Here is a 15,180-nt window from a genome sequence, read left to right as displayed (position 1 = left end):
CTACGAGTTTTTCTTTCCCTTCAGATAGAGAAATGCAAAGCCAGCATAGAAATACACTACAGGGATTGGCACAGCATAGGCCGCATCTCCCACGGCTAATAGAGAATTTGCCCAGCAAAGGCCAGAAATCATAACATGTATTCAATATACAGTTCTGGCATGTACACAAGCTTGCATGCCAAAGCAATCTGAAGATTTAAGCAGTCAAGTTCAGAGAAACTGAGGAAACAAATAATAGAATGATAGAAACCCAAAAGTCTTTGTCTAGTTTTTCTAGAAAGCAGCTGCCATTTCCTACATATGTGAATGATTTCTCAATGAAAGAATTATATCACTGTGATATACTCTGCTGTTTTGAATCCGTGTCAACGATCTCCTTGAATGTTGAGATGGTAGCCATCTCTGTTACTCCATTTATTTGAAACAGGGCTTTTCCCAGCACAACACCTCAGATTAATTATGAATCATAAAAATAAGTTTTATTTTTATCAGATAGTAGCACAAAGATTGTGTGGGGCTCAGACAATGCAGAAATTTGTACTCATTGCTAATTATCTCCAAATGACTACAGATTAGACATAACACGACAGGTAGAAAGATGTGTTTTCCTGTTAATCAGCTCCACCGTCTGATCGCATTCATCACTTCCTGCAAAGCAGGCTGTTTAAAGAAAATTGTAGTGATGCAACAGGAAACTCTGTGCCTTCAATAAGACAAACTCAGTAATTACTCCCTATGTGGGGGATTTCTTGTTCCTGGTTAGTCTACACAATTCTGACCTGGATATATCATAAAGGTAAAGGAACCCCTGACCATTAGGTCCAGTTGTGAACGACTCTGGGGTTGCGGTGCTCATCTCGCTTTATTGGCTGAGGGAACCGGTGTACAGCTTCCGGGTCATGTGGCCAGCTTGACTAAGCCGCTTCTGGTGAACCAGAGCAGCACACAGAAACGCCATTTACCTTCCCACCGGAGCGGTCCCTATTTATCTACTTGCACTTTGACATGCTTTCAAACTGCTAGGTTAGCAGGAGCAGGGACCAAGCAACGGGAGCTCACCCCGTCACAGGGATTCGAACTGCCGACCTTCTGATCGGCAAGTCCTAGGCTCTATGGTTTTAACCCACAGCAGCGCCCGCGTCCCGGATATATCATACCAATGCAGCAAAACATGGGCTATCTTTTAAGTGGTGTGATTAAAATAATGTGGAGTGATTTTAGCATACACACATGCTACACTAAGCAAAATCATGGTAGGTCTTGCATTTGGGTTCTGATTCTTGTCCTTATAATCCACAAACTGGCTAGGACTGCAATAGCTCTCTCCCATTGTTGCATCCCAGCAACTGGTGTTTTCTGGATGCATCTGATTTCACCAAGGCTACCTGGAGAGGTCCATATTTGAGCAATAATTGTAACCTGTTTCTCCTAAGCATATTTGCTATACTTTTGTTGTCACTTGTAACTGGAAACATAGGAAGCTCCCTTTCACTGATTAAAACCATTGGTCCACCCTGGTCAGTATTGCCTGATTCACAGTGATACTCCAGAGTTTCAAGCAAGTCTCTCCCAGCCCTACCTGGAGATATCAGGGATTGAAACTGGGATCTTCTGCATGCAAAGCAGATGCTTGGCCACTGAGATGAGACTCTTCCTCATCTATGACATTATGTGTGTTTTTTTGAGGGGAGGGAGAAATTAATGAATGTCAGTCAGAAGGAAAGATTGCAGGCAAGTGGAAAAATACAGGCTAAGCTTCCTTCCAAGCCAGTGCCTCACCTGGGACAGAGGAGTTAACATGACAAAAGGTGTTGATGGCCCATCTAAGAGGAATCCTTGAGGCTGGGCAAGCAGAAGTTGCTATGGTGGTGGGTGGGTGTGTTTGAGGTGACAAGAAAAGAGTGTCTTTAGCAAGGTGTGCTGGGAAGAGGAAGGGAGAGAACAAAGACTGAGATCCATATTGGGCAGGCTGGCTGAAGGCTGGCTGCATGAGTTGCCTTTGACTCCAGTGTTGCAGTGCTGTGGGAAGCAAGCCCTGCTTAAGATAACCATCCCATAAGATCTGGACTCCCTCTATCTAAACTCAGGTGTAAATATGTGAATAAATAATATTTCTAAAGCTACGACAGTCTCCACCGTGTCTTCAATTCTCTAAAGGAGCACAAATCCTGGGTGAGCACCTGGAACCCCCTGGAAACTTGCTACTGCACAGTTGGGAGTGGCACCCAGCTTTTGTAACAATATGTATAACAAGCTTTCTTGAAAAGTGGTATATCTTACTACTGAGGACCAGATTTCAGATATGTTATATTCATTCCCTCTGGAGCAGAAGTAGCAGTATAGCAGAGAGGCGTTTTTCAATTCCCTTTTCCTGATATGTTTGCCCTTCTTCAAATGCACCCTGCTCTGTCACCCTAAACAGCAAATGGAATCTGTTCCTCAGGGAGTATATCTGCATGCGCGTGGGGGAAAGAGGGTGCACAAATACATGTGCATGGTGCAGACCTCACTCGATTTCATGTATTTTATACTCCTTTCTCTTCTAAAGGTCACAAAAAAACTTGTGTAACCAAAGCTGGATGCCTCCTCACTACCGAACCATGAAATTGTTTATGACAGTACCATACAGAAATGTATGTCAAAAATATATATGGGTAGTTTATCCAATGAATTCTGACTGACTGCAGGTATTTTGATTAATCCAGGATTCTTAAATCACATGACACTTCAGGAGGAAAGGGATTTTCTGGCAATCTCTTTACTTTGTTAAAAAGATATCCACAATATCTTTTTCTTTGTTTTAAAATATGTAAGACAGAGCTTTTTGAAAACTTGCCTTTCTGCATCAGACCAAGTACCCAGGGTATGATACAATGCATGATCCTCTCATCATCTGCACTCCCCCTTCCATTTCTAATAAACACAGCAATTATTAGAAACCTTTCATTGAACATGGAGTCTCTATTGTAGTTATTCTGGCTAATATTCATTAGCAGTTATCTTCCATAGATTAGACTAATCTGAGAGCAGTTTTGTTCCTCGAAAGAGCATAACAACAGAAGCACAAGTGCTTTTGCACACTCTTGGTGAGTTCCTGTGGGGGGGGGTGCAGAGTTAACCCAAGTTCTTTTTCCACTCCTTTCTCTCCTAAAGTTCAGACAAAAACCTTATGCAACTAAAGCTATAGTGAGATTGAGATTTGAAAGGTTGTCCTTCGACAGAAAGTCATCAGTCTCACTACCAGGGAAAAGTACAAGTCACTGCTTGAACATTGCAGGGATAGTTCAAAATTCACTCTGTTGACTCTTCCATGTATTCAAGGTCACCCTAAACAAGCCTTTCCCAAACTTGGGTCTCCAGCTGTTTTTGGATTACAGTTCTCATCATCCCTGACCACTGGTCCTGCTAGCTAGGGATGATGGGAGTTGTAGTCCAACAACAGCTGGAGACCCAAGTTTGGGAAACCTTGCCCTAAACTAATGGCCATAACTTTGCATCATTCATAATGCTATAAACTACCTTCATTTAAAAAGTATAAATAAAAACTAAAAAAAAAAAATGCTCACCCATCTTAAGTTGTTCTCCAACATCTAACCACAAACTTCCATTAGCTGGTTCTTTTTTTAACTTTATCCAGTTCCATGATAGCTTCCTTAAGATCAAATTAGTTCACAGTAGTCTAACTGTGGTCCCATCATAGATTGGCTTATTCCTGCTTTATGTTTTTAAATAATCTGGAAAAAGTTTAGATTTATTTGTAAAAATAAGTAAATGAAACTAATTCAAAAGTGAAAACAGGTTGTTCACACTGAGGAAACTGAAGACAAGCGCTGTATTAGTGTCCTAGAACATTTCGTGTCAAGGGGACTCACTACCAGGTGATCTAATGTGGGCTGCTGCTGCAGCACTTCCACAATAGAAATGTATGACCGAGAGAGAGAGAGAGAGAGAGAGAGAGAGAGAGAGAGAGAGAGAAGTGAGTCCCCAAATGCATGTTTGGGCTGAGAGTGAATCCTGAGTATCAAAAAGTTGAAAGCAGAGCATGAGACTCTCAATCTCAGGATTGTCAGTGCAAGCCCCATGTTGGGCAAAAGGTTCCTGCATTGCAGGGCATTGGACTAGAGGATGCTTGTGCGCCCTTCCAACTCCACAATTCTATGATTCTATGAAACCTATTCCTCTAAAATATCCATATTTTCCCATTGTCTTCATATCAAAATATGCATTCTACAATACTGGTAACCTAGTTTCAGTGCTGCTTATTTTAAACAGACAGGACACAATACAGCAAAGTTTAAGTTGCTGTGACCAAGCATTCTACTTCATTGGTTTCCACAACATTTAGTTGTTACTAATGTTTACTAGATGATATCCATAGGGCTTAGACAGTTTTATACACATTAGTGGCTTTTCCGTAAGAGACCATTTAATTATTTAGGAACTATTCCCTTTTCCTTAAGACTCAGGAAAGAGAATGCACAATGGTGTGGTTGAAGTCAAAAAAGGAGTGATTTTAAAAATATTTACCCTCTCAGCTTACGCCAAAATCACCGCACTGGAAAAACATGACTGTGATTACAGCCCTAATGGATTATTTTGATTGCTTATTTGAGAAAGCTCCCTGTTTCAAATGAAATCCCCTGAAACTGTTTAGATGTTGATTGAAACCTCTCCAGTGGATGTATGGTAATCCTTGTTCTTTATTGTCCTCATCAGTTTCTAATGGCGCAGTGTTTACAAGATTTAGCTCCAATCCTTTGCAACATCTCTCAGCTAAATGTCTTTCCTTCTCTTCTTTTCTTGACTCACTTTTCCTGCTGCCACATGTTTCAAGTGGGTCTTCCAAGGATTGAGTTTTCAAAGGAAAAGCCATCCCGCTGAAACTTCATTGTCTCAGAACATATGCTCAGACATTTCCAGGCACTATCAAAATGAACAAGAAGCTTCTTCCTAAAAGAAGCTCTGCTCCCCAGACTGATCAAAGAGAGATGTTCATCGGATAGAAACAAATATTGATAAGCCTAATGTGGCCTTGAAATGCCTCCTGAAATTCCAACCACTCTTCAACATCTAGAAAGAGTTGTCTTTTAAACTAATGTACCTGAAATCTTGGTCAGGCTCCTAATAATTTTTAATATACAGTGGTGCCCCGCAAGACGAATGCCTCGCAAGACGAAAAACTCGCTAAACAAAAGGGTTTTGCGGTTTTTGAGCTGCTTCGCAAGACGAATTTCCCTATGGGCTTGCTTCGCAAGATGAAAACGTCTTGCGTTTTTTGCAAGTTTGTTTCCTTTTTCTTAACACCGTTAATACAGTTGCGACTTGACTTCAAGGAGTAACTCATAGAACACGGTGTGGTAGCCTTTTTTGAGGTTTTTGGTGATTTTTGAAGCTTTTCCAAAACTCTTCTGACACCGTGCTTCGCAAGACGAAAAATTCGCTAGATGAAAAAACTCGAGGAATGAATTAATTTCGTCTTGCGAGGCACCACTGTAGTAATGTATATATTTCTTGCATTTATATTCCACCTTTTCTCCAGGAAGCTCAAGATGACATGCAGGATTTTCTCTTCATCCCCATTTAATCCCCTAAACAACCTTGTGAGGTAGATTAGGCTGCAAGGCAGTAACTGGTCCAAGGCCAGCCACTAAGTTTCATGGCCAAGTGGGGATTTGAACTGCAGCTTCCCAGGTCCTAGTCTGACACTCTAACCACTATGCCACAAACTTATTTTTAAAATGTCCTCACATAGAATGAAATTCTCTAGCCACCACATAGTTCTTACCAATTTTGTCATTCAACTTTGTCATTCTTCATCTCACATCACCCAGTTTGATTGGGTATGAGTAGCCAGTATAATTTCAGTAGACACTGGAATCTTGAAAGAGCAAGCAACCACACAGGAGATTATTTCTAATTATTAGCCTTGGTTTATCTGATTTCTCGGAGGGACGCGGGTGGTGCTGTGGGTTAAACCATAGAGCCTAGGACTTACCGATAAGAAGGTCGGCGGTTCGAATCCCCACGACAGGGTGAGCTCCCGTTGCTCGGTCCCTGCTCCTGCCAACCTAGCAGTTCGAAAGCACGTCAAAGTTCAAGTAGATAAATAGGTACCGCTTCTGCGGGAAGGTAAACAGCGTTTCCGTGTGCTGCTCTGGTTCGCCAGAAGCGGCTTAGTCATGCTGGCCACATGACCCAGAAAAACTGTCTGCAGACAAACGTTGGCTCCCTCGGCCAGTAAAGCGAGATGAGCCCCGAGATGAGATGAGTCGGTCATGACTGGACCTAATTTACCTTTTTATCTGATTTCTCAAGAACAGAAGAACAAGGGTACAAGGGAAAATAACTAATGTGTTTGCTAGATAAGCAGTTTATCATGCTGAAAAATTGTTTTTGGACTCTGCCACTTCAGTCTACTGTTTAGGAGTTGTATGACTGTATGTTCCAGTGGGGTTGTGGGGGAATTCAACAGCACACAATCCAACATAACCATGCAGCAGAACTTTCCTGCTTTCCAGTTTCAAAACATTGCGTTGAAGAAGTTTCAGATTGTTCCTAGAGGTGTTTACAACTGGCATGTAAAATATTCACATGACCCATCAGAACCCCCTAAAGAGTAATGCTACCCATTATAGTACTGGTGACACAGAGAAAACACCACACAGAAGTCTATATGACATGATAGGAATCACACATGCAGGACAGCTCTTCAAGATTACATAAAGGGATGTAAAGATTCAGAATGATGAGATACAAACTTTACGAGAATGTGCTATACTGCTAAAGACTGGGTATATTATGCTTTTATTCCACATAATCTCTACTACCCTTCTGACTCCAACCTTGATACATGAAAATAAATCCCACTGATCTCCGTGGAACAGAGCCCCATGGAAGCATGTTTAGGAACATACCTTTTGTGACTTTTGAAAATAGGAAGTACAAGAACTACTACTGCTAGTACTCCATGTAACAGGTTTCCCAGGAAGAATGATCAGTGTTACTGTCTAAAGCTCACAGGTTTTTAATTTGTGTTAAAGCCTGTGGACTTCAAGCAGAAAAGTGACGCAGACCACCAGTCCAATAGCCCAATGTCTTCTTTATTATTTCAGTGAACTATTTGCTTCTTATTCTCATCACTCTGCTTCCCCTCTGAAAAAAACTTATCAGCTTTAAATGGGTTAAGCCCTTCCCACCTATTCCCTAACTTCTTGAAAAGGAAGTCTGGTATATCTCTCACTTTATTATTTAAGGCAGCGTCTCAGCATCCAATTTGTCCCTAGGCAGGCTATTATTCTCCTTGGAACATTGCAGGTCTAGCTCTTCTATACCACAACCACTTTGACTGATAAAATTAGATTTCCGTTTCCACCATGACAAAAATTATTTAGCAATTTGAATATATTCCAAAGGAAATCATACATACCACAAAAAAGCAACAATTTCCCTATTAGTACTTACGATGGGTCTAAAACTGCATATAGCATTGATTTAACAATGCATGTGTTTTTTCAAAGTTAGGATCAACAGGCAGCGGTTGCGCACACTTGCTGCTATTCTTATACAACAACATCCTGTCTTCATTTCCCTCTCATTGGAAAAATAAGTGAATGCTGTACTTCCAATGTGACATTATTGTTGCAAAAGAAAAGTGAACTGGGGGGACCTTAGTTACACGTCCAGTTCAAGCACAGAAGCCAGGAAGTGAAGCTGCTGACTGAATGCTATAATATGTATATCCTTCAAGTTTGTCCTTACGAAAAGAAATGACTGTTGGGTGTCCTTGTACTTTAAGCAAAACAAATAAATTAGAGAGCCACGCTGCTGCTAGACCCAGTGCCCATCGGGACTGGTAGGATGGAAGACAGAGGGCCCAACGGTAGGTGTAATCAGAGCCAATAAGAGACAGAGGCAGAGGTGATTACAGGCAGAGCTAACTATTTGTAGCCAACCAGATGTCTTGTAGAACTCAATTACCTGTACAAGGGTTTAAGGAGGAGGAAGGTGACAGGCTTGCCACCCTCTGGGCTAGTTGTAAATAAAAAGGCAGGCAGATGGGGGTGTCGGAATTCAAGCCTATATCAGGAGTAACTGGCAACACTCCCAGGCACCCGGCTTGATCTCCTGTTGACCTCCCTGTCTGCACTCCCCAGCAAGATTCAGGCTAGGTCGCGATAGGCGATTCTACTCAGCGTGAGAAGAACACACACCCTCTTTCCTACCCCCCCCCCCCGGCAGAGGAAAAAGATAGACAGAAACGTATTTACATGCCTTTATTTCTGTCTTTGCAGCATTACAAAAAACATGACTGCTCTCTTCAAGCTCCAGCAGTCGAGTGACAAACACTTCCTGTACTTCCTGTACAGGAACAAAAGGAAGAGCTCATATTACACTCTGAGCTAATTCCGGTGCTTCGCACTGTGAACTGACTGTCCCTCTGTTTCCCACGGAACAGTCCAAACATTCCATCATGTGATGTTTTCAAGCTACCAGCTTGCAGCTGCATTGCTTCTATATCGTAACAGGGGGTAGGTGGCTCAGCCCAATCCCAGAAAACTATGTCCAGTATAATCCTGCAAACAACCACCACCTTTATTATAGGAACATAAGAAGCTGCTCTATATTGAGTGAGACCATTGGTTCCTCTATTTCAGTATTGTCTACACTGACTGGAAGTGATACTCCAGAATTTCAGTCACAGCCCTACCTGGAGATAACATGGATTGGACCTGAGATCTTTTACATGCAAAACAGATGCTCTACCACTGATTTATGGCCCTCCTCATGCCCCCAATTGAGGAAACATCAACAAGAGAAAAGGGGTGGGCAGTTGAAATAATGGAGATTCTTGTTTGTCACATAGCTCTCCACAGACTGGGTGACTACTGCTGAAACCAGAAATATGTTTAAAGAAAACAACAGGCTGGGTGGTTGGACAGCAGACGAGCAAGATGGTTGGAGTTGGAACTGAGCAGTCAGAGTAGTTGGAGAGGGAGAACCTGACTGCGTCTCTCTTTTAAATGACCACTGATTCAGAAATGCCATATAATTTGCTCAGGCTCCTGTGTGTTTCAGTGAGCAATAGCAAAAATAAAGACACAATGTTCTACTGCTGAAAAGTGCAAAATGTGATGCATGAAGGATGAGAGTTTTTCACAGCGGAAAAAAAAGAATCTCATGAAAATTGCATTACCCTTTTCCAGAAGCTCAGCCTTGCACATCTCTAAAATATCTCAGCCAAGAGCCTTAACATACCTCACAAACACAGTGGTAAGGTATTATTGATCATTACCTTTTCAACTCATAAGGGAAAGGAAATGTGTTAGAAGTCTGACAGTGCTATAAAGTAGAAGGGACTATATTACAGCACAGCTAGATAAGCTGTGACTTTGTAGCTGTGGATGACAGGCAACTCCCATGTGTGTTGACAGGTAGCATACACATATACCTCAGTCATAATGCAGATATAAAGCCATGATAGGAGGAATAATGCATAGAGGTATACAGTTTGATGACGAAGCTAGATAAGTAGCTAGACAAGATATGAATCTGTTAATGTTACATTTGATGGTAACTGCAATTAATATCTTTCTTATCCACAGTGCACAGAATCTTTATCAATTGTAGGAGCTCAGACACTCGTGCCTACATCTATAAGATAATATCTGTGCTACATTCCTTCTTCTCCAACAGGTGTGGGAAACCTCTTTCAGTCTGAGGACCACAGTCTGAAATGTGATGCATGCCAGTGGTGGGCATGACCAGAGACAAGAATGGACATAGCCAGAGGTAGCTGCAGAGGTAGACTACTTTCCAGTCACACAAAATCAAGAAGCTTCTACACACATGCACACACAGCAAAAAGCTTTATTACAGTAAAGAATGCATTCCAAAAGCATACCAGGAAGGCACACAAGCAGAGCTGATGGGAGATGCAGCCTGGGAGGAAAGTTGTAGCCTGGAGAAGTTGTGTGAATCCTGAAGGCCATACAGAGAATCCTAGAGGACCATCTTTTGCTGTCCCCAAGATTGAGAGTCCCCATCTATTGTTGTGCACTGTATCTGATGCAGAGATTGGCAAACACCCCAAACTGGGAGAACTTCTATAATTTTTCTGATCCAGGGAAAACTATTCTGGCCATAGGATCCAAGAGTGAGTCCTTCAAGATGGACTAAGTCTGATTACCTAGTAGGGGGTTAATTTGAATAGGCCTTGGGGACTCTGGCATTTGAAACCAAGGCAATTTAGACTACCAAAGCCCCAAAGATCCCTGGCAAAGGTTTAGCTCAGACCATGCAAAAGATTTGCCAGCTGGGCAAACCCCTCTTGGATTATAATCTGAGCAGGAAAATAATTGTTATCTTTCATAGCTCACAGCTCCCTTTGAGGTGGACTTTTATGAAGCCTCTGGCTCAGGGGCATCCCTACTCTAGGCATTCTTTCAATTCTGAATCCGATGCTATCCAAATACAGTGGTACCTCTTGATACACAAACCTCCAGTTGCGTATCCTTCAGGATGTAAACGTGGCAAACCCGGAAGTATTTTTCCAGGTTTCGCCACATGTGCATGCGCAGAAGCAGTCCCTCCGGTTGTGGAAACCTCAGGATCCGACTGGAGCTCCAGAACGGATCCCGTCCACAACCGGAGGTCACATGGTGCTGAAATTTGCTCCCTGAGCTCTGATTTGAATCATTTAGGTGAAGTATCTAAATCAGCGGAGACACGGGTGGCGCTGTGGGTAAAACCTCAGCGCCTAGGACTTGCCGATCGCATGGTCGGTGGTTCGAATCCCCGCGGCGGGGTGAGCTCCCGTCGTTCGGTCCCAGCTCCTGCCCACCTAGCAGTTCGAAAGCACCCTTAAGTGCAAGTAGATAAATAGGTACCGCTTTATAGCGGGAAGGTAAACGGCGTTTCCGTGTGCTGCGCTGGTGCTGGCTCGCCAGAGCAGCTTCGTCACAATGGCCACGTGACCCAGAAGTGTCTGCGGACAGCGCTGGCTCCTGGCCTCTTAAGTGAGATGAGCGCACAACCCTAGAATCTGTCAAGACTGGCCCGTATGGGCAGGGGTACCTTTACCTTTACTTTATCTAAATCAGATGTCCCACTAATGCACAATGATTTAGGGTGTGTGTTTTCATTTCAAGACCAATGGCAAAGCACAACTAGCAAGGCCATTTCATCATATCATTTCATTTCATGAGCTAAATGCCGAAGACAGAAGCTAGTCTTAAATAGTATCATTGACCAGTGCCTTGCAGCTTTACTTCTGCATTTACTTGGTTTGTAAAAGTTACCAAATTATTCCCATCTCCTAAAGACATATTGAGGTGCTCTGATGCAGTGAACCAGGATCTGAAAAGTCAAGAGGAACCCATCAGCACCATGGCCAGCGATCTGACTCTTGTCTTGAGGAACTGCTTTCAAAGGGACTGAGGGAGCTGGGGATGCCATTAAACCCAGGCAAATTATTTGCTGTTGAAGCCAAAGGTTGTATCACTTCAAATGATACATTTAATAATGAGATTAAGCAGGTAGACTGCAAATAGGTCCGGGGGCAGTGCGATGCTGTGTGTGTGTCCAAATTATAGCAATAAAATCTCAAGTTGAGGCTCAAGTCATATGCTAGAATATTAGCTTCCTGCTATACGATGCAGTTGCTATAGAAACTTACAAGTGGGAACTAAATAAAGTAATTTCTATGCTGGTGCTGATGTCTGGAACTTCAGCACCTGATGCTAACAAAATTGTGCTCGATAAACAAATGTAAACTTTAGAAGCATGCAATAAGTTCACAATAGCTTCTATCCCACTAATTAATCTCAATTAATCTTGCCCTAGAATGCAAGACCATAAGAAAACATGGGGGGGGGGAAATCAGAAGATTACTTAGGACCAATGTGCATACTCCTTCTGTCTTATCTGAAATCTTCTTTCATTCCTCTTTCTCCTGTCTTGTTTATTTTCAAACTTTCTAGTTCACTGGAACTCTAGTTGATAAAACTGATATATCTAATGATTTTAAGCAAATTAATTATATCTCTGCTGACTTAACCCAAGCTAATTTAAAGATAAGCCTGAGAACAAAGTTCATGTGTTCTTTTTCATGAAGACACAATTAACCACAAAACAATAATACTCTACAGTGGCTGTGTAAAATTTGCAGAGATCAGGACTGCAACCTTTAAACTTCAATTCTATACCCACTTACCTGGGAGTAAGGTCCACTGAACTCACTTGGGAGGGTCTAACTTCTGAGTGAATTTTAGCTGGTTAGTCAGTCAAGCCCAGCCAAGTGGTTGGGGTTTTGTAATTACTATTTTTGTTGTACAATAAGGAATAAAATTAGAAGAGGTTATAAATACTTTTCTGCTAGCAAAAAAATATTGAGTTTTATGAAGGGGGAGCTTCTACTTGTGCAAGTCAGGAACTTGGCTTTCACCAATCCTGATAATGCAGAGTTATAAATTGCTTGGGGAAAGTCCACAAAAAGTGTCTTCCCACTATGGAAGCTGACCCTCCAACTCATGGAGGAGTTGATGAGCCAGCATGCCCCACTTTGGGCTGTGGCATCCCTGGAAAAGCATTGTGACCTTTTTGCTGCCTTGACTTGTATCGTTGAAATCGCCCAATTTATCTCCATCTTCTAAAGTCATATTGATGTGTTGCACATAAAGATTTGTGCCTACATTGCCTACAGTGATGGGATGAGTGCCAAAGAGCCTCACAATAGTGATGGCAATGATGAAAATCCAATTAAAAACTCACATTTTCAAATAGGCAAATTAAGGATATGAATAAATAGGTTGGTACGGCCTGACGCTCAAAACCTGATTGGAATTCGTGCACACTTGTAGGGATGGTTGTGCCAGTTCAACAGAGTACTTGATGGACTGGCAAGAAACTGAAATGTCTCTGCTGACATCATCGGAATTCATTGCATCACACTGGTGTGGGTGTGTGTGGGTGTGTGTGTGGGTGTGTGTACTGTAACAGGGACTAATTGGCAAGCCATTTTCAGTTGGTTTGAACAAGCCCTGAGTTTGGGCTTGCCATATGCAGATAGGACTATGAGGTGTGAAAGCAACTGAGAATGCATCTGGAAGGATCTTGCAAGCAGGCTGGAGCAGCAGCATGCCTGCGTATTAGCCCGAGGCAAGAGATGGCAGCTGGCAGGGTGACCCAAGCCAGGTGGTCAGAGTCTATTCACTGCTCATTTTGGCACTTGGGCCAAACAGCTGCAGAGCAGAACCAGCCTGATATCAGACGGAGCAGCAGTATAAAATCAGAGCCAGGCCCTCAATTTGCCAGCCAAATCTGAGCACAACAGGCACCCATCCAGACCACAGAATATGAAGTCTAACTTCTAGAGGCGCCTGCAGGGTTCCTGCGGTTGGTTGCTTCGGTGGGGGGGGGGACCTAGTGTCAATAACCACACTGGACAAAAGTGTGTGTGCTGTTGCTTTTTTAGCACGAACTTTAATCCACATTGTATTGTATTTATTTATTTTAAAAGGAATGATATAGGCTTGGCCTGCCTTTCTTTAAAAAAAGAATTACACAGAAGGCGCTTGAAACAGCTTACATGCAGTGCCTTACACAGTCATCGTCGTGAAGTGTAGCACTGGTCCTCATGTTATACTTCCTCTTGATATGCAGTATTTTCATACCAATATTTTCTATACCAAGCAGTGGCTGCCTGGGGAAAACTTTATGTCATAACTCTAAGGTGAACAAGTTTCATGTTTCAATGTTCCCCACACGGGGAAACAGCAGTACTGTGTGCACTGAAAACTAGCATGCCAGACTAGATATTTTTTCCTTGACATTTAGTTTTCTACATGCAGAGAGTGATTGGGTTTAATTATACCATTCCATTCCAAGTAATCTAAAGTAGCACACTCCAGAAACACTTTTTCCATGTAATCTGTTCTTGGTGTAGACCAGCCCGCCCCAATTTGGAGTTTTCCAGATGTTTTGGACTACAACTCCCTTCATCCACCACTATTGGCTATGAGATTGATGGGAATGGGGGTTCAAATCATTTTGAGGCCACCAGGCTGGAGAAAGCAGATGTAGCCTGTCTTTGAGAACTTAGATGTGTCATTAAATGTTGTTGAGGCAGAAAACTGATGTAGACTGCCATCCTAGGCATAGCTGACTGGGAGGAAGCCTCACTGAATTCAGTGGAATTTAATTCAAGCATGAGATTGACACTGCAGTGTTAAAGAGAACTTTGATACCTCAGGAACTAATCTACATGTGATAAAAATAAGAGGTTTTCCCCCCCTCTATTTTCTTTTATCAGTGTTTTCATTGATTCTGTTGTGATGTTGTGTTCTTATGTATACTACCTTGCTGTATTTTTGTTGTGCATTTTAAGTGTGTGTGTGTGTGTGTGTGTGTGTGTGTAAGAATGTAAGACCATAAGAAGAAGTTGTCAGATCAGGCCAATACCCCCATCTAGTTCAGCACCCTGTTCTCACAGTGGTCAACTTTCCAGATGCCTCTGGAAAGCTTGCAAGTAAAACCTGAGTATAACAGCACTCTACTCTGCTGTGGTTTTTAGCAACTGGTGCTGTGGGTTAAACCACAGAGCCTAGGACTTGCCAATCAGAAGGTTGGTGGTTCGAATCCCCGTGACGGGGTGAGCTCCCATTACTCGGTCCCTGCTCCTACCAACCTAGCAGTTTGAAAGCATGTCAAAGTGCAAGTAGATAAATAGGTACCACTCCGGCGGGAAGGTAAATGGTGTTTCCGTGCGCTGCTCTGGTTCACCAGAAGCGGCTTAGTCATGCTGGCCACATGACCCGGAAGCTGTTTGCAGACAAATGCCGACTCCCTCAGCCTATAGAGCGAGATGAGCGCCGCAACCCCAGAGTCGGTCACAACTGGACCAAATGGTCAGGGGTCCCTTTACTTTATTCAGAAGCATTATTGCCTCAAACCATGGAAGCAGAGCAGAGCCATCATGGCCAGTAGCCATTAATAGCCTTATCCTCCAAGAATTTGTCTGAAACGCTTTTAGCCATGCTAATAGCTGCACTGGGGAAGGGTGGATTTCACAGAGACTGTCTTCTTTGTCTTTGGCGATCACTCGTAGCCAAGTCAGATTGTCTTCCATGAACACGGTTTTAACAGTGAGTCGTCGTAACATACCACTTGTTATTTTCCTCCTGT

The 15,180-nt window shown here is 42.7% G+C and overlaps 1 long non-coding RNA gene across 1 annotated transcript in view; it reads right to left on the bottom strand.

Moving 5' to 3' along the window:
- Nucleotides 1-12,296, bottom strand: part of LOC310704828 — a 57,081-nt gene extending 44,785 nt beyond the window's left edge. The window contains exon 1 of the long non-coding RNA XR_014525054.1: nucleotides 12,212-12,296. This is a non-coding gene — a long non-coding RNA (uncharacterized lncRNA). The remainder of the gene's footprint in view (nucleotides 1-12,211) is intronic.
- Nucleotides 12,297-15,180: the final 2,884 nt, after the last annotated feature.

Source organism: Podarcis liolepis (genome assembly GCF_965112155.1).
Source record: "Podarcis liolepis genome assembly, chromosome: 4".
NCBI classification, from domain to species: domain Eukaryota; kingdom Metazoa; phylum Chordata; class Lepidosauria; order Squamata; family Lacertidae; genus Podarcis; species Podarcis liolepis.
The sequence above is the reverse complement of the archived record's forward strand: the minus strand, read 5'-3'. Positions and strand labels throughout refer to the sequence as shown.